Here is a 27,872-nt window from a genome sequence, read left to right on the forward strand (position 1 = left end):
GCATGAGTACCTCCATCTTAGACCTAGTCTGGACACTTCAACAGTGTGAAAAAAGAATGAAATATTTTGTTAAATATTAATTTCATATTGGTTAAATGTTGAAATGACAATATTTTAGAAAGATTGGGTTAAATAAAATTTTAAACTCATTTTTACATGTTTCTGTTAAGCTTTTTAATGTGGTGATTATAAAATTTGAACTTACATGTATGGCTTGCACAAATTTCTATTTGACAACACTGTTAGAAGAATACCCCAAGAGAAAGGGTAGCATAATGTGTTCTGTATATAAAAAATAAACTTGAAGTAAAAAGTTTGGTATGAAAAAGAAATTAGTCATAAACAATTAGGTAAATACTCATTTTATTTTTGGATAAGTAATGGTTTTATCAGAATTAAGAAAAATGAAGAAATCATAAATAATGTATTGATCATTTTGACTATATAGAATAAATAGTCTGGATTTCTGTGTGTGTCTATTTTAAGAATCCATTGTGAATGAAATTAAAAAGTTCACTAGAGGAGTCAGTTTTTACCTTCTTTTTTTTAAATGTTTATTTATTTTTGAGACAGAGAGAGAGCATGAATGGGGGAAGAGCAGAGAGAGAGAGAGAGAGAGAGAGAGAGAGAGACAGAATCCGAAGCAGGCTCCAGGCTCTGAGCTGTCAGCACAGAGCCCGACGCGGGGCTCGAACTCAGGGACCATGAGATCGTGACCTGAGCCGAAGTCGGATGCTTAACCGACTGAGCCACCCAGGCACCTCAGTTTTTACCTTCCTTAGGGGGGAAAGCTTCCTGCTCATTCCCTAGAATTGGATGGCATTTGGATTATCCTTCTGGACCGTTATTTTTCTCCTAGAGGAATGACTCACCTTATGTTTATGATTGGAGGAAGAATATTTGAATATTGGAGGAAGAATGTTTGCTCATCTTATGACACGGTCTTTATCTTTCTCTACTTGGAGGAGCATATTGTCTTTATTTCTGTTTTGTGGTAAGCTTTATTTAAGTATGCTTAGTACAGTTTCATCATGCAAATCTGCTTTTTCAATTGTAAATTTGTGAAATTTATATGGCTGAGAGCAGGGATGGGAATACATGGTTTTTCATTTGTCAGCCACCCATGGTAAGATGGATGAAGTAAAGTGGTAATTTTCAATGGGTAGAAGTAGATATCCCTATTTTGACTTTTGGTTCAAGCTATACTTTTTTTTTTTTTTGATGGATCCGTTATTTAATTAGGTTCTTTATAAGAAATTTAGAACACCAATTTGTGAGGGTAAACTCCATTGGTGAGAGCAAACACAGAGCGGAGGTAGCCCTGAAGCTGAGGAACGGCTTTGATTTTTGGCAGAATTTGCGAGTCCACAGCTTTCTGATCAACCTTGCGCTGCTCTGTAATCTCGTATTTCTCTTTCTCCGTGTTGAAGATCTCACCTTCCTGGTGTCTGGGTTTACGCAGCTTTTTCTTCTTAAAGTAAGCATCAATGAGGTGTTTGGGGATTTTCACACTGCTGATAGCAATTTTGGTGGAGGTGGCAATGACAAATTTCTGGTGTGTTCTCCACAGAGGAACTCGATTTTAAGGGACAGAGGTCCAGTCACAAGTAGCAAGCCACTGCTTAGTTGCTTCAGGAAAACCACTCCCTTGCCTCTGTGGCTCCCAGTGAGTATGACCAAAATGGTCCCAGGAGTGATGCTAGCTCGCAGTTTCCTCACATGCTGACTGAAAGGTTTTTTTGCCGTGGCTCAAACAGCTTCCGAGGTTCATCTTCAAACACCTTCCTAAGCATTTTGCAAAGTTTAACCACTCGGGTACCACCATTTTTGTCGCCACCAACTGGTTTTGTGACAATAGCAAGAAACTTCTCCTTCTTTTTCTTTTCAATCCTGGATTTGGCTGCTGAATACTTCCTCTTGTGCATGGCCTTTCTCGAATACATAGCTGATCGGGAATATCTGCCAATTCCTCTGACTAGGACAGGGTTTCGGCTGCAGTGGGGCTTCCCCTTCTTTGGTGTTTTAGCCTTGAGGTTGCCCTTCTTAACCTTGCCACCAGCATCAGCCTTCTTGGCTTCAGGTTTCTTCTCCTTAGCATCTGGCTTCTCAGCTTTTTTGCCTGCCATTTGATTCCCTCTCGGTTCGGATGGTGAAGGATTAGGGATACTGATATCTAGTCTTGCAGAGAGGCCCCACCATAATTCCAAGCTATACTTTTTAAAAAATAAAATTTAAATTTTTAAAATTTATTTCTTATTGTAATATAATTAACATATGATTGTATAAGTTTAAGATGTAGCATATTGATTTGATAAACTTCTATATTACAATATGAATACCGTTGTAGTGTTAGCTAACACCTCCAACATGTTGAATAGTTACCACTTCCTTTTTGTGATGAGAACCTTCAAGATCTAGTCTCTTAAAAACTTTCAGGTAGGGGTGCCTGGGTGGCTCAGTCAGTTAAGCGGCCGACTTCGGCTCAGGTCATGATCTCGCGGTCCGTGAGTTCGAGCCCCGCATCGGGCTCTGTGCTGACAGCTCAGAGCCTGGAGCCTGTTTCAGATTCTGTGTCTCCCTCTCTCTGACCCTCCCCCGCTCATGCTCTGTCTCTCTCTGTCTCAAAAATAAATAAACGTTAAAAAAAATTAAAAAAAAAAACTTTCAGGTATATATTTCTTAATCTAGTTCTCCTGGGGAATCCTTTGAGTAATAAAGCTGCTAGTGCATTAATCCCAATTTGCCTGTGTGACTTTAATTTACTTTGATTTAGCAAGCAGTAACTAATGATATAATGCACTGGAAAATAAACTCCTATACATGCTCTTGTCAGATATGTTTGACCTAAACTTAATGATGAGAAAACAGCTATGTCTAGAAAGTGGGATGTTCTATAAGTTGCCTGACCTGGACTATTCAAGTAGTTAATATCACAAATGACCAAGGAAGGAGCATTTGGCTCTACTGGATTGAGGGAACTAAAGAGACATAATAGTTGAATGCTATGAACCACTGGGTTTTGAAAAGATATCTAAGGAAATGGAGACTATTTATTTGTATATGGATATTGGATAACACTATTGTTGACTTTTTTGGTGTGGCAATCATGTGGTTTCATAGGAAATAGTATTCCACTCTTTGGAAGATGCATGGTGAGGTATTTAGTGCTGAAACTTAAATGATATCTGCAACCTGTTTTGGAAGGTTTGCAAGTGTAAGTGTGTGTGTGTGTGTGTGTGTGTGTGTGTGTGTCTGTGTGTGTTCGTGTATGTAGATAGATCGAAATAAAACAGGTCTAGCAGAATGTTAACAGGTGGTACTGTATTTTCAAACTTTTTAAACATACTTTCAGTGGATATAACATTTTTCAAAATAAAAATTGATACATAAGATTTTTATGTGGATGTGGCATAGAGGGTAATAAATGCGATGAATTGATAATCCTAACCCCCTTCCCCACACAGGAGTGACAAATATTTGCAAATATATGACAAATGGTTAATAGAACTAATTTGTAAGAAAATTTTATGATCAATATGAAAAGATAGCCTCTTTAATAGAAAAATGGTTAGCATAAATAGGTTATCAACAGAGGAATAAAGACAAATGGCCAGTACCTTATGAAATATTTATCACTAATAATCAAAGTCAGGAACTTAAATATAATACCAAAGTAGAAATTTTGTCTCTCATTTAATAAAATATTTTAAGATTATAAATAATGAGATAGTCCAAGGCAACAGGTACTCTCAACTGCTGGTAAAAGTAAAATATATTGGGACACCTGGGTGGCTCAGTTGCTTAAGCATCCGACTCTTGGTTTTAGCTCAGGTCATGATTTCATAGTTTCGTGGGTTCAAGCCCCATGTCAGACTCAGCTCTGACAGCATGGAGCGTGTTTGGGATTCTCTCTTTCCTCCTCTCTCTGCCCATACCCCATTCATATTGTCTCTGTCCCTCTCAAAATAAACTTAAAAAAAAGGTACAATATATTGAGAAAACTATTTGTAAATTTGAGTAACATAGCCTAAGAAAATCAGAAATATCCATAAAATATCTACAAAGATTTTTAAAAGCAGGATTTTTTAAATGTTTGTTTATTTTTGAGAGATGGAGAGACAGACTGTGAGCAGGGGAGGGGCAGAGAGAGAGGTAGACACAAAATCTGAAGCAGGCTCCAGACTCTGAGCTGTCAGCACAGAGCCCGACATGTGGCCTGAACTCACAAACCGTGAGATCATAACGTGAGCCAAAGTCAGACACTTAACCAATTGAGCTACCCAGATGCCCCTAAAAGCAGGATTTTTTAAAGGCAGAGTATTAAAGATTCTGTGTTTTATTTCCTCATTTTTATAATGGAAAATATTTAAAATGCCTACCTCTTGGTGAAGTTATAACTGTAAAATTAAGAGGATTAAACAAGATGATAAATGCATAGTAAATGGTACTTAGTACAGTATTCAAATAGAAATAACTAATACATACCCAATTAGGGGATTATGAAAATAAATTATGTAATTTCTATACAACTGGAAACAATGGATTTATTAAGATTGTGTTCAAAGATTTTTAGTTGAGTTTTCAAAAGAAAAAGCATGTGTAGCCTCCAAAAAAGTATTTAGTATGATCTTAATTTTATTAAAAAGTATATAAATCCTTGAATTTATACCCATGTAAAAGCATAAAAGGCAGTATATATAACAAAATATTACTAACAGTAGTTATTTAATGCTGTTATTCATAGCATTATGAACAGTGGTGGTTTTTTTTTTTTCTAAATTTTTCACAATCATTTCATTTACTGATGTAGACAAACCCAGCAACAGCATTACAACATTCATCTCTGAAAATGGAATATGATTTCTATTTCCTAGTCTAGATTCAAAAGATAAAACTAATAAGAAAGATTAGCTCAAGATACCAACAAAGTAGGAGTTTAGCGTCACGGGAGGTGTCTTCCTATTCTTTTGAGGTATTCTACAGAGTAAACAATTAGGATGGTGTTATATTTTCCTAGAAAAATAGTGGTGTGGTGGAATCAGATGGACTTGGGTAAAAACTGATTCTGATGTCCATCATTCATGGTATAGTTTGGGAAAATTTTAACGCCTCTGAATTTCCATTTTTCCATTTGTAAACTGAAAGCAATATTCCCTAAATAAGAGTAGTATGATCTTTAAAGGAAATAATTAAAGTGGGGAAGGAATGGAAAGGGTAGCAAGAAACCAACATGTATCCAATGTCAACTATTCCAGACTTTAAGCTATTCACTTGACATGCGTAATCTCACTTAATCTTCACAAACCAGTGAGGTGCTCTGGACATAGTTCCTTGCAAAATTCATCTGACTTCAAGAGACACACTAATGTATACAGCTTGCTTTACAAGCCCTAACTGCAGATCCTGAATGAATAATGTTTCTTTTATCTTATAGCCTGAAGTGAACCGCCTTGGCAGGTGTGATGACCTGGGAGTGTAACATTTTCCCATTAGACCTTAAGTTTCATTGAGATGCCTTAATGTGAATCTATGCCAAAATTCAGAAATACAGAAGCCAAGTTGAGCCTTGTTGCTCTTCAGAGGCTTGGATGAAATAGGGTAACAGAGGCTTGAGCCAGCCACAGAGGATTGGAACTCAGGCATTCAAGAAAATGCCACTTGCATTTGCACTTTGTTTACAGGTTTTGCATCTTTCTAGTGAATCAGATTGTTCCCTATAGATTCACAGGCTTAAGTTCAGTGCATAGCTGAGATAAGAAAACCCAGTAGCATTCTGAAACCTCAGATAAATAGATCAAGATAGCTTTACAATTAAGACAGAGAGAGATCAGTAATACACTGTTATAGCTTCGAGGGTGGATGGAAATTATTATCCTTCTTTGCAGCTCCAGACTCTTACTATTCCATATCACTAAATCATAGACATTTATCACCCTTAACACATTTACTTCTCATAGGCAGCTTCTGGGTATAGAAGGAACGATGGTGAGCTTAAGACAACATAACTGTAAATCCTAACGCATTAATTTATTTATTTTCAAGAGAAGTTCTTGGCAATTCAAATTGCTTGATTAAAAAGCTGTTATATTATCATTCAAAATAAAAGCAGATTTTTTTTGTTGGCTTAATTACCAAATTAGGTAAGATTTCTCCTTTTTAATTGCCCATGCTAATAGTCTTTAGTGTATGGGCTCATATGAAACAGTATGGCATGAAAATAATGTAGAGCACCACGAGTGTCTTTCTGAATTCTCCCTAGTTTACTACATTATTAAATATTACATAAATTATTCAATGTCCTTTATATCAAACAAATATTTTTTTTTCTTGCAAATTGGATCAAAACTGAGTGGTATTATTTAAGATTACTAGACACAGATTATACAATACCTTTTTTGTTTGTTTTTTAAACTAACAAAGACCTGCCCTTAATTTACATACTTCACTGATTGAAGCACAGGGAAAATGGGATGACAGAAAAATAGGGATGCAATTTAGTTTATTTACACAATAAATAGCTGCATTTGTTGGTATTTAATGTTTGTTTTCTTACTGTCTCTGTGCTCTGAGATAAAGATTTGAGCATGTACTTTATTCTTGGTTATCTGGCCCCAACAGAAGGTTGCCTGGGAGCTGGAAGGGTAGGCATTTAAAAACCCAAATATTTAATTACCTCTCCTGGCCTGTTCAGAATACAATCTGTTGTGCAGAGAAATAAGAGTGCTTTTGCTTGGGCTGGTGCTTGGTTGTGTCTGAGAATGAATGTTTGACATTCCCTCCATGGGATAGAGAAAAAGTCGAGAACTTATCAGCTTTGCATTGCCTCCCATTTGTAGCCATTGTAGCCCTATTATTTTAAAAAATGGGCAGTTCCTGGGGTCCCTGGGTGGTTCAGTCAGTTAAGTGTCTGACTCTTGATTTTGGCTCAGGTCATGATCTCATGGTTGGTGAGATCAAGTCCCACATCAGGCTCTGTGCTGACACTGCAAAGCTTGCTTAGGATTCTCTCTCCCTCTCCCTCTCTGCCCACCCCCCTCCCCCCTTCATGATCTCTCTCTCTCTCTCTCTCAAAAATAAATACAACTTTTTTTTAATGGAGAAATTCCCACATTGGACATACCAAGAACCAACTACAATAGGCAAGGGGGCACATTTTTCAGTTAGATCTGATTGTTCATTCCATTTTATATTGATCTCAAATTTGCTTCCATGTAACTGCTACACGTTGGTCCTGGTTCTTCCTGAAGCAACATACAAGAGCCCTTGTTATTTTCTATACCCTAGCTCTTGTCTACTAGACACTTTCTATGATCCACAAAGGTCCATGTTAGACCCTGTGACATTTTGACTTGTACTGAATAAAACAATCATGTATTTACCCATTTGCATTACAATAGAAGATAGGAAATTCTTTCTTAAAGGTTAAGGACTAGCTCTATTTGAGATCTGAAAGAAAATACGTGCAAAGTTTTCAAATTTACAATATTTTATCACAGCATCTTTGTGGTACCATAAAGAATTTGAGAATCAGTAAAAATATGATTATATATTTTTAAAATGTGAGAAATTGAGACTATAGTAGGTTTTGTAGATGCATTTGTGAGGAAATCTCTTGACCAAACTGAATAATAAAGCATATATTTTTTAGAGCATTAGAATTCTTATGAAATCAGAATTCATCGGTGATTCCTTTGGAATGTGTGAGAGGGTGCATGTCACTGGGATGATGAGAGGTGCTTTGATGAAAGCCAGTGGAATATTCCTAAGAATTTCATTTTAAAAGAAAGGAAAAAGACCATGGTGCAGTTAACATATTGCATGCCTGTCGGTGTCTTATTCTAAACCACTCTCCACACAAGAGTAATTTTAATAATTAGGATTGTCATTATGCTACTGCTGACAACTTCCAAATGTCTACAGGGAGCTAAAGGTCTGTGTGTGTGTGTGCGTGTGTGTGTGTGTGTGTGTGCATGTACCCGTTTGTGTATCTTTATCCTGTAGTTTTTAGCAGCATTTAGTATGGCATAAAATCATATTTCACTAGTTACACCCTGCTATAGTCAACGAGGGGAAAGTGAGGGGAAAGGAAGGGAGAATTCTAAGATTAGTGTTATTTGAAATTAGGCATTTGGTTCATTATTATGGTTTCTTTGTGCTTTAAAATTTCTTCTCTTGAATATGAAGAAGACTTAATGACAAAGAGAACTTTTATAAATCTCTTTAGTAAAACAAACACCAACAAGAAGTTTTTTGCTTTAAGTGCTAAGTCTTTGATGTTCCTTTTAGAGCAGTTGAAAGGATGTTCTGAGGTCCAGAAGGCTCTATAGGCAGTATGCAGAATGAAGGCAAAGGAGAAAAATCATGCATTATCTCTTACACTCACACCTCACCAGAATCACTTGGGAAGATATTAAAAAATACTGATCATGCTCAGGACCCTCTCAGAAAATTTCTATTTTAGTCTGAGATGGGGCTTGGGTACTGGTATTTTTTAATATCTCCCTAGGTGATGCTAATGTGTAGCTAGGGAATGGAACAACTAGTCTATTTTAGAACATCATAAACGTAAAAATTTTTACCTGCAAAGTTCACACTTGAATTAGGCACTTTCATGAAGATACGTCTCACTGTCTCTAACTAGTTGTGATGCTTTATTTATATCCAAGAAATATGGTTGTTGGTTAATAAATGACTAACTTAATACTGTACCCATTATCTTATGTCTGGCTATCACTTATGAGTAAGACTGAATGGCTAATCTGCCTTTCCTATGCTACAACTCTGCCATTCCTGCATCGAAGGTGGGCATTTTTAATTGTCCTCACTCGCCCTTTAGCCTACATAAAGCATCATAATCTTTCTCCATGTTGCATTTAAGGCAGCCATGACTGATAAGTCAAAGTTATTATGTAGTATTATCTATATACCACTTCTGCACTAAAGTTAGAGCACCAGGCATTTCTTTGGAAAGATATTTGAAATGAGATTTATAAAAGTTAAGTGTTCACTGATTGCAGTATGTATAATAATAAGCTATATTTTTGTTATTTGTTATGAACAAATGGGGATAAACAGTCATAAAATTCTACAGCCAAGGGTAGCTCAGTCGACTGAGCGTCAAACTTCCACTCAGGTCATGATCTCACAGATTGTGGGTTCGAGCCCTGCATTGGGCTCTGTGCTGACAGCTCAGAGCCTGGAGCCTGCTTCAGATTCTCTGTCTTCGTCTCCTTCTCTGTCCCTCCCCTGCTTGTGCTCTTTCTCTCAAAAATAAATAAGTAAACATTAAAAAAATTCTACAGTAAAAAATGTTTAATCATGAGTAGATTCTTTCATGAGGGTGACATAAGGGAATTTAGAGGGAGAGTCAAGTGCAAAATTCTGGAGAAACAAAATTGGATATTTAAGTTGCATTTGGTGCCCAACTAAGGGCTACGTATAGAAATGTATATACTTGGGTTATGACATGTTGATGACAGATAGGAAAGGGTGAGTTAACAAGAATACAAAATGACTTGGTAGGCGTCAGTGAAACAAATGTAGGTCCAATCTGAAATGGTCTCTTGTTTATTTGTATAGGATCCATCTTATAATAATAGGAACTGGGGAAAGCACTAAAGTCATAAGCAAAACATCTGACACTAAGTTAAAATATTTTAAATAAAAATTGTTATTGGGGCGTCTGGGTGGCTCAGTCGGTTAAGTGTCCAACTTCAGCTCAGGTCTTGATCTCACGGGTTTGTGAGTTCGAGCCCCGTCTGGGGCTCTGTGCTGACAGCTCAGAGCCTGGAGCCTGCTTCAGATTCTGTGTCTCCCTCTCTCTCTGCCCCTTCCCTGCTTGTGCTCTGTCTCAAAAATAAATAAACACTAAAAAAAATTTTTTTAACTGTTATTAAAACTAAAATTTAAACATTAGGGAATATATTTAAAGAAAGTATATGTAGGGGACATTTGTGCAGGGTACATGTAGAACTTATTCATCATATCCTTTTTTACTCCTCTTATCTTGGAAGAGAGATGTTTTAGCTCCTTTTTAAATTTCTTTCTGAGGATTGGATCCACCTGGTTTGTATACTTTACTTCTGCATAACTTATATCCTTAATAAGTGAGAAAACCCCCTTTTTATGATTGTACTCAAAGTCATTGTGTCCATATCCTGGTTTCTTCTTTCAACCTTGAAGATACCATGTATGTAGGGAGCCTCACTGTAAGTTTGTCTAATATTATCAGCTCACAAGGCAGCACGGCCTCCATATATAGCAACAGCTGTCTTGCTACAATTAAAGCTTCTCTTGAATTAATGTGACTTTATTTTATATTTTCAGTACTTTAAAATTATTTTTATTTTACAGAAACACAGCACTTTTCCTCCTGTCGAGAAACAACTCCACCAGCATATATGACCCCCAAAAGCCATCTGGATTTGCCCCTATCAATGTTGTGAGCTTGCTTATAAGGACAACTTTTAATAGAAACTATCTTAGGGGCGCCTGGGTGGCTTGGTCGGTTAAGCGTCCGACTTCGGCTCAGGTCACGATCTTACGGTCCGTGAGTTCGAGCCCCGCGTCAGGCTCTGTGCTGACAGCTTAGAGCCTGGAGCCTGTTTCAGATTCTGTGTCTCCCTCTCTCTCTGCCCCTCCCCTGTTCATGCTCTGTCTCTCTCTGTCTCAAAAATAAACGTTAAAAAAAAATAAAAAAAAAAAAGAAACTATCTTAGAAACAAATTTACTCCAAGGATCTGTATATTTTTCTTAGAAAAAAATTTAATAATTATTTCAACAAAATTTAAAGCATAGACGTAATAGCATAGCAGTAGCAAGAATTCATGAGCTATTTAATTCCTTAATTAGAAAATTGGTCTGTCTTTTGCTGTATCTGACAATATGTGTGTCTCTTAGTATTTCTTAGAGTTTTTTGTTAATATTTCTCTGTATGTTTGAGTACGTGTCTTTGTCTGTTTATTTTGTTTCTACATGGCTCTCCCTAGGTGAGCCTGTGAAATATTTATAAGGAACTTTATGTCATCTATGTGTGTCTGCACATTTGACTACCTGGGTAGTCTACAATGGGCAGAGCACTCGTTTTTCTCTTTATCCTCCTGTATGTTCATCTGTTTAACTTTTCCTTTATTTCACTTTCCTCATTTCATTCTTTTCCCCCTCCTTTTTTACTTATTGTGTGTCTTTATTTGTCTAATTGAATAGCTTTAAATTTTTGTTCTTAGACCTAAATGTGAGTGTTTTGGGTGGTTATATCTATCTACAAACAAACAAACAAACAAGCAAACAAACAAACACAGAGCCAGTTCTCTGTTCCTCTCCTACAACACAATGTCAATTTAGTTAGTTGCCTTTTTCTTTTATGGCTTTAATGAGGTGTTTTTGTTGTTGTTGTTGTTTTGTTTTTTACTGAGAGAGAAAAATAAAGATTTTTCCACATCCATGACCTAATAGCCATCCTACAAAAACAAAACAAAATAAAACAAATCAAACCGAAACCAAAACATGAATACAGCCCTGGAATGAAACATCTAAAAATAGTATTAGCTTAACAACTATATCAGTAAGAACAAAGTAAATATCTTTCCAGAAAAAGCAATTGTTACTCTGATGTGGAAAAATTTTAGATTAATTTTTTTTTACATATCTAAGACACAACAAATATTTGGTCTACTGTTGCTCCTTTATTTTCTTCTTCTCCCATTGTTGTTGAATGAATGCAGGCAGGAAAGGCATCTTGGCAGGCTAGCAGCCCCTGGACGGTCTTATAAGACACACATTAGAAAAGTTAGCATTTCTGACCTATGTTCCTTTCAAATTCAAAATCTTCCCCAACTTATGATGGCATTATGTCCCAATAAACCCATTGTACGGTGAAAATATTGTAAGTTGAAAATGTATTTAATAAACCTAACCTATTGAACATCTTAGTCTAGCCTGCTTTGAAGGTGCTCAGAACAATTATATTAGCCTTCACTTGGGCAAAACCATTAACACAAAGCCTATTTTATAATAAAATGTTGAATATTTCATGTAACTTATTGAATACTGTCCAGAGAGTGAAAAACAGAATGGTTGTCTCGGTGCAGAGTGGTTTTAAGTGTATCAGTTGTTCTCCCTTGCGATGGAGTGGCTGACTGGGAGCTGTGGGGCACCCAGATCATGGTGAGGAGTATCTTACTGCGTATCACTAGCCTGGGAAAACACCGAAATTCAAAATCTGAAGTATTTTCAGTATTCTATTGTATGCATATCATTTTTGCGCCATTGCAAAGTCCAAAGTTGTAAGTTGAACCATTTTAAGCCACGGATAATCTGTGCAAGCTTTGACAAACAACTTTTATTAGGCCTTTTTCTTTATAAGTAGCATTTATAATGACATAGCCATTTGAAAGTAAATTCGAAAACAGCAAAACAATAAAAAATAATATAACTCGAGTTTCATCTATCTTTGAACCACTTGGACAGAAATGTACATTTTTGGATTTAGTTATGAATAGTAGAACCAGATAATCAGTTTAGACAGTAAACTCCACGAGGGCAGGGGACCTTGTCTGTCTGGTTTACCGCTTACTATTTGTGTCTAGCACTTATTGCCTCATACTCAAGTAGATACTTAGTAATTAGTGGTTGGACAAATTCAAACATTTAAAAAGCAATTTTCTGTTTAATCATCAAGATCTCAACCACAGAAGAGTCTTAGAAATTGGATAATTAACCTCAAGTCTAATCCTTGTGGTCTAAAATAATTGTGGGTAAGATCTTAGTTTTCTATTTTGGGGTCTTATATAGTTTATTACAAATGATATGGGATAAGAGGAGGCACATATAATTATGTTCTCACTTTTACTGACAGAATAGTCTGATTAATTTGAAAAAGTCTCAGATAATATGGAAAACAAAATGCTTTATCAAATTACAAGAAGCCCTGGTGAGTGGCGGTTCCTTGTCTCACCTCCTTTAGTTTCTCCTTTATAGAAATAAATTCTATTGCCTTTAAAAAACATTGATTTATTTCTTATATTTTCCTTTTAAGATCAAATTTTCCCTCTTGATTTCTTTTGTGCTAGAAATTAGGATGAGATTTCACCCTAACATTTTACTTTTCTGAAAAAATAGCCATTAAACAAGAAAATATTTATTGTGAACTAATCTATTTAACTTCTCATTCTTCCAACATGTGAAGAGTCTCGATGAGTATCTGGGATCTTCTCTAACATTGAATACATGTAGGGGTTTCAACTCACAGGTTTTAAAAATCCCAGCGATTAGTGTTTTTTTGGTGTTTTTTTTTTAATGTGTTCTGTTTAGATTTCTGGTTTTGTGCCACAAGCTGAACAATTTTAACAAAACAGTTGATGGATTAATAGATTGATGAACACCTTCATTAATTTATTTTTTTCGTTCATTGTCCCTATGCAGTACATACTGTAATGTTCACAGAAAATATAAGCATAAAAACAACGATTGATGTTTGTATGGGCAGGATATAGAAAGTGCCTCTCTATGTTAAGGATCAGGAGAAACAGAGACTGACAGGTACCCTTTTGTCTACTCCCTGTTGTTTTGGCCTCTTATAAGTTGTAACATAGGGATATTTAGGTTTCAGGAAATTAGAAGATTCTTTCATCTCATGGCACAGACTAGAAGTTATGTGGCAGATCAGGAAACTATGTTCAGCAGCAAGGAGTAGATGAAATGGGCCTCAGCAGCAGAATGGGCCCTTACAGCACAGGAGAATCTCATTTTATAGGTAAGGCTCTGAGGCACCTACGCTATGAAGAAAACCTGGCCAGTGTCTGTGCTCTCCTGTACCTGCTACTCTTTGTTGGCTGTCCCCTAAAGACATTATATTTTACATGTCACTCTTAGAAAAGAGGCAGTTTACTTGCATAGAGGGTGAATGTTTTCCCCAGAATGTAGAAAGGTAGTGTCACTATTAACCTCTTACTGGGATATTTCTCTCAAGTGAGTTTTAACCTTACCAGCATCTTGGTCAAACTGTAGTAGATTGTTTTACAATTTTCTCTCCTTTTTTTTTTTTTTTTTCCTGTTAATCTTGCTTCCTTCCTATCTTTGTCCCTCACTCTTCCTCTTGGAGAACTTTAAACTGCTCTATTATCTGACTAGTCATGGTGATATACTTGTAGATTGTAATAGGTAACAGTGCTGGGAAGGCTGTCTTGTCTTCAGAAATCATAGTGCAAAAGGGGTGCCTAAGCACGCGTAGGAGAGGTGTGTTATTCTAGAGTATTTATGTTTTCTCAGTTTTGTGAGAAACTGCTCTTGAAGCTAGTAATAAAATACTTTTATATTTCCACTTGACCCCTTATATTCTGGACATGTTAAATGAGAAAATTTTGTTGGAATAATCTACCTTTGAGGAGATGAGGCCGCAAAAGGAGGAGCCCAGATTTCACCATTGAGAGAGACTCTAGAACTGGGAAGAAAAAAACATGGGGGAGAAAAACTCTATAGGTGTTGATGTTAATTTTCAGTGTGGGAAATAAGGAAGAGGGTTTTGTTTTGTTTTGTTTTTGTTTTTTGTTTTTTGTTTTTTATAGGGACTGCACTGAACTGATAGATCAATTGAAGGGAATTGCCAATTAAAAATAACAGATATGGAATCTTTCAATCCATGAACATAAAACGTGTCTTGATTTATTTTGGTCTTTAATTTTCCAACGTTTTGTACTTCTCAGTGTACAATTCTTAACCATTTCCTGTTGATCTCTACATGTTTTATTTTTTTTGATGCTATTGCCAATGGGATTGTTTCTTAATTTCATTTTCTGATGTTCATTGCTAGAATATAGAAACACATTTGATTTTTATGTTGATCTTTTTTCCTGTGCACTCACTAAACTTAGTAGTTCTGGTAGTTTGTTGTTAATCCCTTGGGATTTCTTATTTATTTATTTAGTTTTTAATATTTATATTTTTTTGAGAGAGAGAGACATGGAGTGTAATCAGGGAAGGAGCAGAGAGAGAGAGGGAGACACAGAATCCAAAGCAAGCTCCAGGCTCTGAGCTGTCAGCACAGAGCCTGATGAGGGCCTCGAATTCACGAACCCTGAGATCATGACCGGAGCTGAAGTCAGACGTTTAACATACTGAGCCACCTTGGGATTTCTATATACAGGATTATACCTTTGGTATAAGGTCCTTTGGTATAAGGTCCTTTGGTATAAGGACAGTTTTTCCTTTTCCCTTGCAATATGGATGCTATTTAGTTCTTTGTTTATTTACAACATGGACAGTGTTGGAGACAATTTATTTTTGTGGATTCTTACTTTTTCTGTCATAATAAAGTATTAAATTAATTCTGGGAGGGACTTGCTATTTGTCAAAATTTGAAGTGGGGGTTGGACTCAAAATTCAGTTAGGTAAGCAAACCACTTATGTTACACATAAACTTACCAGGAATTTTCAATTCCCTGCGGAACATCTCATGATCTTTTTAAGGGTTCTCTTTGTCATTGGTTTTTATTTTCCACCCCCACTAAATTCTTGGTTTTTCTACTATCTTGGAATTTTTACTTTATGGTTTATATTCTGTCTATCCACTGTTCCTTTGGTCAAATTAACTATAAAATGAATCTTCGCATGTAATAGAACTTTATTTATTGTAAAAAATTTTATTCTTTCTCAGGGAAAATTATGATACACATAATTCTCAAGTGAAAAACAAATAAGGAAACTTAAAATTATATACTAGAATGTTTGTTGTTGACATCCTTTTGACTATTTAATATAGGGGACTTCTTATTGCCTTTGTTAAGATACATGGGCCTGGCTACTGTCACCACTGTGATGGTCCCTCTCTCATTTCAACTCTGTTGTATTCACTTAACTCTTCCTTTAAATTCTTACTCGTCTGTTATGCAGAGAATTTCAGCTCTTACTTATCCCTACTTTCAAACCTCGTTCCAGGCCTAACATTTCCTATGGAATGGCTATTATATTTAGTTAAATGAATGTCTGTTTGCTGAGTTCATAATTCTTGAAAGAAGGTTGTACTCTGAAATATTTTTTTTTCTATCTTAAATTGCCATAACATTTTGGACTGAGTTCATGTGGCAAATTCCATAGGAATAGACTTGGTGAGCTTTCTGTAGAGTGTTGATGAACCGGAGTCAAAAGCTGCTGTAATGGAGGTGTCTTCACTGTGTGGTATAGTATGATCTCGTACAAAGTTACTATTTTACTCCTCCTAAAGGTGTCTGAGGGCAACTCAAAAGGGGCATTGTACTTGAGGGACACAGTTTTAAAAAAGGACTAAAACTTTCAACTTTAACTAGTGATAAGTGTTTTAAAGAATAAAAATATAATGTTGTATTAGAACATCTGTGGAAGAACTTTATTATTTATTTCATATCATTGTCCCAAAGTATGCAAATTTCTGTCATTGGCTTTTACATGGGTAGATGCCTACATCTTTAAAAGTCACTCATCAAGTGTTGATATCTATATTTTAACTCTTATTAGTTAAGGAACATGCAATTATTGGACCAGGTCTTCCTGGATTTAGTGTATCAAGAAGTGATACCTTCATGAATTACTTATTTCCAGCCACAATCTTTAACAAAAATTTTTTTTTCTGCATGTGAAAATCCTATAACATAAACCTAAAGACGTGTAACTGTGTAACTTTTATGGAACAGTTTATGTAAGTTTCTTATATGCTCTTATATAAGAGATGGAGAATTGAAAATGTTTCCAGCTTAAGGAATGAACCTAAAGAGGCAGACATAAATGAAGATGGTTGAGTTTCAAATGCATGTTATAGTTTTAATTTCTTTTTAGAATCAATCTAAAACTACAGCAGAAACTTTTTATGAAGATCTGTATACACAAAGACGCATCGTTAACATTTCACTTCAGAGATGTTACTCTAGTAACAGAATTATTCACCTGAATAGTTTTAAGTAGTATGTAATTAACTGACAAAAATTAGATACTACATAAACATAATAAAAAAGTCACATTTTCTGGAGACTAGCAATAACTGTATTAAAACATACATGACAGGGGTGTCTCTATCTCCCTAGCTCTCTGCCCCTCCCCCGCTAACACTATCTCTGTCTCTGTCAAAATAAATAAATAAATAAAACTTAAAAAAACATATGTGATAATGCTGATTTACTTTTAAAAATACTCTGCAAGTGCCATTTAAATCAAATGTAACTAGCTCTCTGTGGCATTTAATATTCCAACTAATCTCTGCTTCTCTCTCTTTTTTTTGCATCAAGATGGATTAAAGGTAAACCAAGAAACGCTCTTCTTTCTTTCCAAATGTTAAGATGGTACCAAATCTAAATAAGCAATAAACATAAATAGATATAATTCATGTGTTATACTTCGAACTTTTAAATTTTTATTTTTGGAGTTAGATTTGTCCATTTATATCACTGCTAATCATATCCTAAATAACTGAAACTGACTGTATTCCATGGACTCAGTTTTCTCATTCTTTGTATAGTAATATACAAATTTGACGGTGGAAAATATATTCTTCCCACAATAATGCTACCTATGTTGAGTGTTTTAGGTGACAGACATAAAGTTACTTCATTGCTACAAAATGCTGGTAATACTAGTACCAATAATAGTACTAACAGTAAAAGCAGTAGTAGTAATGTAATGTAATAAGCATTTGTATAACACTCTCAGTTGTATAATACATTGACATATTCTTTTGGAAATTTAATATTCAAATCATTATTATTAGTTTCATTTGACAGAGGATTGTTTAGAGATGCAAAGAGTTTGCTTTTCCACCAAGATTACTTGGTAGAACTCCAGCCAAAGTTTCCAACTTTGAGACTTGCATTCCCCTTGTTACGCTACGTGTTATAGGGTAGTAGGCAAGTTTAACAGTCTTGATTTTACCCCATAAAGAAGCTGAAATCTTGAGAAGTAAGTGATGCATTCATTAAATATTCATTTATTCTGCACAAATACTGTGCGGGCAACTTGCTAGTTGCAAAGGGACCAGGAATATATGATCTGACGTTTCAAAACAGACATTCTAAAATATTTTCACATAACAGACACCTATTTTGAAGGGAAAGTAGTCCTTTCCTAAAAAACAAACAAAACACAAAAGGATTTCTAAGATGTTTCTTGATATTTTACAGAACTAAGAAAATAATGAATATTTAAAAACTTGCTTATGCCTTGTTTGAATTAAGATCACCATATATTTGTTAGATATCATAAATGTACTAAATGTTGCCCTAGTGAGCAGAGTTAAAATAACTTTCTAAGTGTATATGTCAAGTGTCTGTGTAAGTACTAGGAAGAATGAATACTCCATAGTCTTGCTACTTAATTAGTGGTCCATGGACAACAGCATCAACAGTAAATGAGGGCTACATAAAAATGCAGATTCTCAGACCCTACTCCAGACTTAGTGAGTCAGAATTTGTATTGTAGTAAGACCCCAATGTCATTATTATGTTCACTATGTACTAGTCCATATAGGTAAGGAGGATCAAGGATTTATTGGAAATAGCATGGTATAAAACCACACTGAAAATTTTAAAAAGCAGGTTTTGAAGGCTGCATATGCAAGTAAAATGCTATGTGATGTATAGCAAAGAATGCAATTAGATGAGACTTAGCAACCTCACCTCTAAGACAAGATGATTAGACTAGATGTTCCTAGCTTATTTACATTTCTCTATCTGCATTTATTTTTCTAAGTTAATTGGTACATAATAATTGACTAACAACATCTTCAGAGAAGCATATAGTACTCCCCCTTATCTGTGGGGAATACCTTTCAAGACCCCCACTGGATGCCTGAAACCACAGATAGTACCAAACCCTATATATATATACATATATATGTATATGTATATATGTATATATATATACGTATATACGTATATACGTATATGTATACACATATATATATACGTGTATATATATGTATATATATATATGTGTGTATATATATATGTATATATATATTTATCTACACACATACACATGTATATGTATATATGTATGTGTGTGTATATATAATATATACTATATATATATTATATATATATATATAATATATATATAATATACACACACATACATATATACATATATATATACATACACATACATACATACATACTATGATTTTTCCTATATATACATACCTATGATAAAGCTTAATTTATAACTTAGTCACAATAAGAGTTTAAAAATAATAGCTAATAATACAATAGAATAATTATAATAATATACTGTAATAAAAGGTATATAAATGTCTTCTCTCCCTCAAAATGTCTTATTGTGTTGTACTTACTCTCCTTTTTGTGGCGATATGAGACGATAAAATGCCTACTCAATGAAATGGAGTGAGGTGAATGATATTAACACCAATGTTGTGACATAACATTAGGCTACTGTTGACCTTCTAAGGATATGACAGAAGGAGGATCATCTGCTTCTAGATGATGGTTGACCGAAGGTAACTGAAATTGTGGAAAGCAAAACTACAAATAAGAAAATGGGAGGACTGCTATAATATTTGTGTGTATCTAAGCAATTTATAAAATAATTAGCTCTTCTGAAGTCGGAACTGTGGGACAGCTTACTTCCCCTTAGGTCAGTACCCCTGTTAAGGGTTTGCAGATACTGGCCCTGAATTTTAGATTTAGAGTTCCATTGGTTACACATTTCTTTTAACAATCTCAGGAGGCTCATGCTTTATTTGCATTCTTTGTTTCCATGGGCCGATGGTTAAAAACCGATACCAGAGCTGACTTTGCTTATTGTCATGTCTCTTAGCTTTGGCCTTTTTATACAGTAAGCCTGGACAATGAGACAGGGAGATATACCTCTCAGCTCTGCCCTTGAAGGGGAGTCTTCATATTGATGTTATTTACTTTCTTAGGCAGGCAGTGCCCTGCAGGACATGTTTGAGGAATCCAATAGGAAGTAGCTGGGAAATGCCAGGTGAGGGTTCCTTTCTCTACTTTACTGACTTTTCCCTTTCCTAATCTTATTTCCTGCTGTGCTTTTTATTACTATGACTTGGCTTACACTAACTTTAATCTAGGGCGGATAATTCATCATTTGCAAACCTCCAAATTATCTGATATTCAGTCTAGCTGAATATCTGGCTCTCTGAACAAGACGATTCTGTCTTTCCCTTTTGGTTTCAGATGGAATAGCTGGGCTAAAGCTTATCGTTTTCTAGTAGGTCTTTACTGAAGGTTTTTCAATTCACCAAATTCTATAGAACTTGACAATCTTTTAATTAATCCTCTAAACTCTTGCCTTTGTAGGTGCATTTTCTAAAAATTTTCAGGTGGCAGTTTGACATCTTGATATTCTATTTTACATGCCAGGCTAATTTTGCAATGAAGGATTAGGGGGACTCTTTATTGCTCAGCAAGGAATGCTCTAACTAGTGTTAACTCTTCCTGTAAGAGAAATTTGAGAGGATATTGCATCTACAAACAAGAGAGGGCTGCCATATACATGTATACAAAAAATCTCTCATATAACAAGAGTGTGCTCCTAAAAATTAAGTAAAAAAAAAAAAAAAAAAGGAAATTCCTGAAGAGTCACATTCAGTAGAAAGCCAAAAAAATCTATTAGTTATCAGGAAGAGAACTTGATAAATTTGAGAAAATATACCAGCATACAGAGGAGAGACAAAGATATAGAAAATGAGAATAGGCAAGAGACACAAATACAGAGCCTCCAGTATTAGGACCCAATACTGGCTAGTAAGAATTTCAGAAGGAGAGAATAAAGCCATTGAGGAAACTGATTATAAGAGAAATATTCCAAGTTTTAGAAGAGCCAATCTAATGGAAAGGATCAAATTAAATAGCAATGATTCGAAAGTACGTGGGAAAAAAACCTCACCCACATACACATCATACTCCTACCCCCGATACACACACCTTACCTATATAACAGTGATGTTCAGACTTCCAAGAAATTCAAGAAAGCATTTAAACTTTTGGAAGTTTAAATGATTTCAGAAAAAAATATCTTTATTTCTAAATAGAGGAGTGACTTTATTTAGAAGTCTGTTTGGACCTCATTTCAGCAATATTGAATAAGAGATAATAAAGCTAAGATTCCAACATTTTAGAAAAATTATTTGGAGATGCACTCTACCAAAAAATGTTGAGAAAAATAAATGATTGGGCTTAAGGAATTAGTGGAAGTTATTCAGGAATATGATTCATAACATTCCAAGATAACAGCAAATTCAGCAAATATATAATGAATTGGTCCAACTCATAATATGAAGTTAGAAGTTTTTGAGTAAAGTTAGGACACTTTAAACCAATTTTCAGGATATATTCTAGAAATTCTTGATGATTGTAGGTGTGTATCTTCTAATAAGAAAAATGAAAATTAATTGGCATTCTGGGAAATAAAAGGCTCTAGAAAACATTCCCAAAGCAAAACAAACAAGTATGTGGCATGCTTTTAGAAAAATAAAGCAATTATGTATTGATTAGATGATTCAGGAGAGACAATACATGCTATAATTCATGTAACATATCTTTATAGTTTTAATAGATAAAGGTTCTAATTTGTTCTCCATGATGTGGTGTTGTATTTTCCTCTAAAAACATGCTATTTTATAGGATATTTTAATTGTAACATTTATCTTACAGTTTCTCTAAAATTTTTGTATTTTATTAAAAATAGATTATGCTTTTACACAATTGAGATGCCTTATAATTTTTAATGGTATACTTTATCTTGTTTTTGCCAAAAAACAAAACTATGCTCATTTACAAAACATATGCCTTAAAGAAATTACACACTAGTGACCCCAACCACTTAATATTTTTTCAATTTTCAAATTTAGAAGAAGGCTTTAGGAAAGGATTTTTATTACCAAGAAAAATATTTACCTAAGGTTTAGTAATTTATCTAATTTCATATGTCAGTTGATTTCTGTTTAACTCAAATTAATTAAATTACATATAGAATACATATAGGAGGAAATAGAAAATATGAAACCTATCTATCATCTCTATGAAATTTAATAGATAAAGAACTGAATAAAAATTTTCACAATACCTACAAACTCATTTGGGTCAATAACCAGTAAAGTAAAACAAACTATCTTGAAATCTTACTAATAAAAGTAATTATGATTTAATTTTTAATTAAATTTAATTTTTTCTTTGTAGTACAGCTTAATCTATCAGAAGGAAAGCTGAATTCTCCAAGCTAAAGTTAGGGCAGGTAAAGACAAGGAGATAGCATTAGCTGAAGGAAAAACAATCCTAAATTCTCAAATTTCTATCAAGCATCTTCTCTTAATCATTCTCTTTCTTGACAAAAGAGCAGTCAGGGTTGTTGTGAAAAAACAAAACAAAACAACAGTTGTAAGGTAAAAGCAGGTGGCAGGTGATGGATCCCTCCCCAGAGTTATTTTTACAATTCCTACAAAGCAGAGATTCAGGGAGAGGGGCCCTCGTGCAAAGTTGGGTCTGGCAACGCACAGAAATTTAGATAACAATCACTTTGAACACGGATACCAGGTCGTGAAATTAGGGGAAGACCAAAAACTGCTAAGATATTTATGGATTTCTGTATCGCCAAAGAAACTCCAAGGCTGATGGTAGTCTCAAAAGTTCAATCCTCAAGGCAAATTCTATGTTAACAAATTCCACCTAAGAGGAAAAGGGCTGTTAGAGCTCTTGAGTCTCATCTTAGATGTGGCCGTAGCAGAGATCAAGGCCCATAGAGGTTAATGGGGAGGAGGGTTCAGAAAGCAGAATTCTAAGCAGGTTCTTTTGTTTGCCTGTAGCATCCATTCTGCTTCACTTCCTACTTCTTAATGAATATTGTTGAACATTCCCAATATTGTGAGGTATCCATCCCTGTTCTTTCCAGCCGAGTGCTACAACCTTTTTTCTCAACTTCAGGAGCTAGAAGTTGAATATGTAATTCTATTTTGATAATCCCAGTTTTCTTGCCAGAAATTCACTTAGGAATGGACAAGTGATTTGATTCTGGCTGGTGAGATGAGATGCGAAGTTCACTGGTGTGCTTTTGGAGGGACTTAAAGTTTCCTAAGAAAGCGACAGAGGAGAAAAACTCTCTTGACTGTCTCTGACTGTTTTCATGTGTGCCAAGATGAGATGCTAAGAATATCTACTATAAAATCATCTGGCCACTAAACTGAGAATAAGCCAAAAACAGCGAGAAAGCAGAGCCAGTTCATAGGTTTACGGAGAAATGGATGCTATCCTCACTCAGAATCCATTACCCCTCTGGATTTAATGCTCTGTGAAATATTCCATCATTTGTTAATGAGGCAAGTGGGATTTTCTGTTGCTTGTAGCTTTAAGAAATATCCTAACTGAGCATTCTCAAACACATACAGTATTATATAGACATGGCTCAAATTTCATTGTCATATGGCAAAGGTTCAAAGTAATTTATTGTGGATATTCTCTTGCCCAAATTGCTAAATGAAAAAAATCTGGTTCGTAAAGATTGTAGGTCAAAATCAGGAGAACATCTTCAAACTTATAATATGGAAGATTTTCTAAGATAAATTTTTAGTATCCATATTATGTATACCTCAAGGAAAGGGTGAAGAGAAAGAGAGAAGGAGGGAGAATCAAAAGAAGGAAATTAAAGAGAAAAGAAGAAAGACAATCATGTTTACAGCACAATGTTCCTTAAAATCTGAATCACTTTACCCAAAAAGAGCAAGGTGGAACATGTTATATTTAAACCTTGTAAACACTTTATCGCTTTATATAATATGCATTACCAGATGCCAAATATCTTGTGAATTTTAAGTGGTAACATTTGCGAGAATGAAAGGTTAATCGGTTATTCTGCACTGAAATACTAGATTAAATGGAATTTAAAAAGTCAAGATCATTAAGGGAGATTACAAAATAGAGAGGGCGAGTGACATACCACCAGGATCATTTAAGGATTCAGAGAGGCTGATATGACTGGAAAAAGGTTATAAATGAGCCCACCCCCCCCACCCCCCTTAAAAAACCTCCTTTGATTCTAAAAGGCAATTCTGGCCACATTTCATTGTCGAACTGATGGTTGAGTTATATCATGGTAACAGGATGGCTTTTTCATTAAACATAATCCTTTCATGAAATTTAAACAAAATCTAAATTTAATTATAAAATACAAAAATGTACAAACTTTTCAAGGAAAGAAATACTACATAAGTTCACAATTAAAATAATTAAAGCAACATTGGGCTGTTTGAAGCTGATGAACTATATCTACTGCAAATGCTATCTGATCATTCAGGAAGAAGGAAAATCCTCTATGGTGGTGACAGCACATGGGATTTTGATGTGTCAGTTTGCCGGGTAGTTACATACTACATTGCAGCAGCAAGAAAACAAACAAACTAGAGTTCATGGTATTCTGCTGTTATACGGAATATCTTGACTTCATAAAATGGTCAGTATTTAAAATCTGGGAGCAAATCTGTTTGTAATTGTGTGTGTGTGTGCAGAATTTTTAATAGAAAAGCATGAGCAACACTGTCTCCCAGGCAAAGTTCTTACTGTTTATGATCAGGAAAAATTTACTTCAGGTTGGAATGAAGTCCAATATGCTTGAAAGTAAAACTAAGTAGTCTTTATTTATTTGAAATTTGCCGCTTGATTCAATAAATGTACTATTAATTAGATCCAAAAATGATTGGTGCCTTTATATCATCAAGCTATAACTATTCTCTTTCAAAATTGTAAGTAAAGGCCAAGTTTAGTTTTTTCATACTAGTTTAATTTTCCATTTTTCTATATGGTGTCTAAGTAATATAATGCTAATGGTACCAGTCTCTGCCTGCTATCTGTCTGTCGCTTCTAAGATCACAGCCTGCTTTGAGGGTACCTGAGAATTTATCTTATTGGAGGGCCATTAACAGAACAAATTCAAATCCCATTAATGGTCTTGCTCAATTAGTGGCAGATGTTTCAGAATTCATGGCATTCTGCCCTCAGTTAAATGGAAGCTACTATATTTCAAGTTCAACTGGAGTTTACCAGGAACTAGAAAATTGTGCAATACCTTCATTATGGGCCAAGAAGGAGTTCTTCAATCATAATATTATTATAAAATTTTTCTTAAACACCATCAATCTTATTTCGTATTGTATATAGGCTATATATTGTATTAGAAAACATGATAAGTTTGTGATTTTTTCTAAGTCAAAAAAATTGCCAATATCAGAAATGCTACAATGTTTTAAGAATCTTAACATAAAAACAAAATCAAGTTCAATTACTGTTATAAAGGATTGACTTATTACTCATGTATCTCAGACCAGTGTTAAAAATGGGGTACCATCATTATTTGCTTCTTTAATATCAATTTTAATAACATTGAGAAGTTATTAAGTTCTTATTATTTTCTAGGTCCTGAACTAAATATGTTACATTTTATTTATCATTGTAATAAAAGCAACTTCCCTGTTAATCTTTCTTAGATTACAAAGGTGGTTTCTGGAAAGAAATTTATAAAGGCTAAGAAAATTATTCAAAACACTCAATGAATGGCAGAAACTATTTCAAACCCAGACCCAATTTCCAAATTCATGTTCTTACTGATTCCGGCATAGCATTTCTCTCTCTACTTCACAGCTAGATCGTTCAGCAACAACTTTCTAAAGTAATTTCTACTCTAAATGTTTAAACTGCTATCAGATGATCACAAAGATGTATTTATCATCAACTTCTCTGAAACTTTTACCAGCTTCCGGCTAGCTACTGGTTTACATAAAATGATTGTTTGTACATCCACATTCCTTTGTATTGCCCCCAAACTTCTGTCTTACCATGCCCATACCCCTGATATCTTCCTCCATCTGCCTCAGTTACTTCACATTCCCTAAGCATATTCATGCTTTCCCCATGCTCTGCCTCCCTCTCCAGCATTCTGGTCATTGAAATTGTGTTCCCTTAAGGGCCTTGTACAAATATGGCATCATCCCATGAAAAAAAAATTTTTTTTAGTTTATTTATTTAGTTTTGAGAGAGAGAGAGAGAGAGAGATGAGAGATTGTGTGCATGTGTGTGCATGAGAAGGGGAGGGGCACAGAGAGAGAGGGAGGGAGAGAATTCCAAACAGGCTCCATACTGCACTGTCTGTGCAGAGCCAGAAGAGGGGCTTGATCTCGCAACTGCAAGATGGTGACCTGAGCTGAGATCAAGAATTGAATGCTTAACTGACTGAGCCACCCAGGGTCCTCTCCGTGAAATCTTTTCTAATAGCCATCCATTCTATCTTTCAACCTCCTCCAGTGCCTAAGTATCTTACATGTCCCAGTTGTCTTTGACTTTCTATCCACTGCCCTTTGAAACCACTGTTACTGTATACCTGTTGAATAATGTCTTATCAATAAGTTGAATGCAGACACTTCGGAACAGTGCTCCATATGTTTCTATGCTGGTTTATTTTTTATAGAACTTTTTTTTGAGGCCTACAGTATAAAGTTAGAGTTAAATTAAAAAAAATAATTTGATATACACATTGCTCTGTAATAGTTTTTATATTATAACAAGTCAATTTCATTTTAGTTTAGTTGCTTTTACAAATCAGAATTAGCCACTACCAATAACTGCATGTGCACCAGGATTCAGTGCTTTAAAAATTTTTTGCTTTGGGATGGGGAGAAAAAGTTCTAAACCAAAAGCTGACCTCCAGTTTACATTTGCTAACGTGGCCTTATGATTTGTCTTCCAAACTGGGACAGTTTGGGGAGATAATGAGATAACTATTATTTAGGACAGTCTTGGGAAATCCTGGTTTCATTAAGTAGCTAGATGATCTTAGGAAAGCCACTTAATATATTTGGATTCAGTTTCCTCATCTGTGGATGACAAGTTTGAACTAAACATTTGAGATTTCTTTTATCTCTAAAATTTATGAAAGCTGTAAAATGTGTATTATGCTATAGAATCTATAGCAGCATTGCAAATCTGTTATATTATTAATACTTTACCATGTGTTTTGCATTTTGGATTTGAAATTCAGCAAAATGTGAATACAGGAAATGATAGGGAAAGAACCCTTCTGATAAAAAGGTCAAATTTAGAAAATGATTAGTTAGAGTTAAGGATGATATGCTTTTCAGATTAACTCAAAAAGAGTTCAGTATCAATAAAGAAAGAATAGTTAGTAACACAAAATAGCCTGTTATAGATTAATACAGATATTAAGCATAATCTTCAGGTTTCAAAGAGGAGTTGTATGGGAGAAGATTTTGAAATGTCTATAACTCTGGTAGATAAGACATAGGAACTGCTACAGAAATATGTGTGTAGGCCGTGGGCATGACAAAAGGGTATACGTCTGTTTGCATTAAATATTTTAGATCTTTGGGACACCTGGGTGGCTCAGTCCGGTAAGCATCAGACTCCTGATTTTGGCTCAGGTCATGATCTCATGCTTCATTGGGTGAGACCAAACCATGCCTCTGCGCTGACTGCATGGAGCCTGCCTGGGACTCTCTCTCTACCCCTCGCTTTGCCCCTCCCCTGCGTGTGTGTGTGTGTGTGTGTGTGTGTGTGTGTGTGTGCGCGCACACACTCTCAAAATAAATAAAGTAAAAAATAAATATTTTAGATATTTCCGGGTAAGCAATTCCAAGGGTTCTAGTAAAATATATTTTTAAAATGTGTTTGATCCAATTTAAATATTAGTATTGATTTAATTTTTATTTTTGTTTTGTTTTCATGTAGAGACTATGTCTTTCATGTCGAAAGTGACCTTAGAGGTGTGTGGTCTGTTTTTATATTGTAAACTCTAACGTCTAGAAGTTGCCTGCTTTTCTGAAGTCACCTAGAGATTATCTCCGTATCTTTATGTAGCATTTTTATATAGTCATCCTG

The 27,872-nt window shown here is 35.0% G+C and overlaps 1 protein-coding gene and 1 pseudogene across 17 annotated transcripts in view; one reads left to right on the plus strand and one right to left on the minus strand.

Annotated features, from left to right (window-relative positions):
• The window catches only part of CSNK2A2IP (casein kinase 2 subunit alpha' interacting protein), a 517,960-nt gene that overhangs the window by 212,009 nt on the left and 278,079 nt on the right, over positions 1-27,872 (plus strand). The gene's annotated exons all lie outside the window — the stretch shown is intronic.
• LOC132683827 (large ribosomal subunit protein eL6 pseudogene) lies at positions 1,234-2,177 on the minus strand (annotated as a pseudogene).

The sequence above is a fragment of the Panthera onca genome, chromosome C2 (genome assembly GCF_046562875.1).
Source record: "Panthera onca isolate mPanOnc1 chromosome C2, mPanOnc1 haplotype 2, whole genome shotgun sequence".
NCBI classification, from domain to species: Eukaryota; Metazoa; Chordata; class Mammalia; order Carnivora; family Felidae; genus Panthera; species Panthera onca.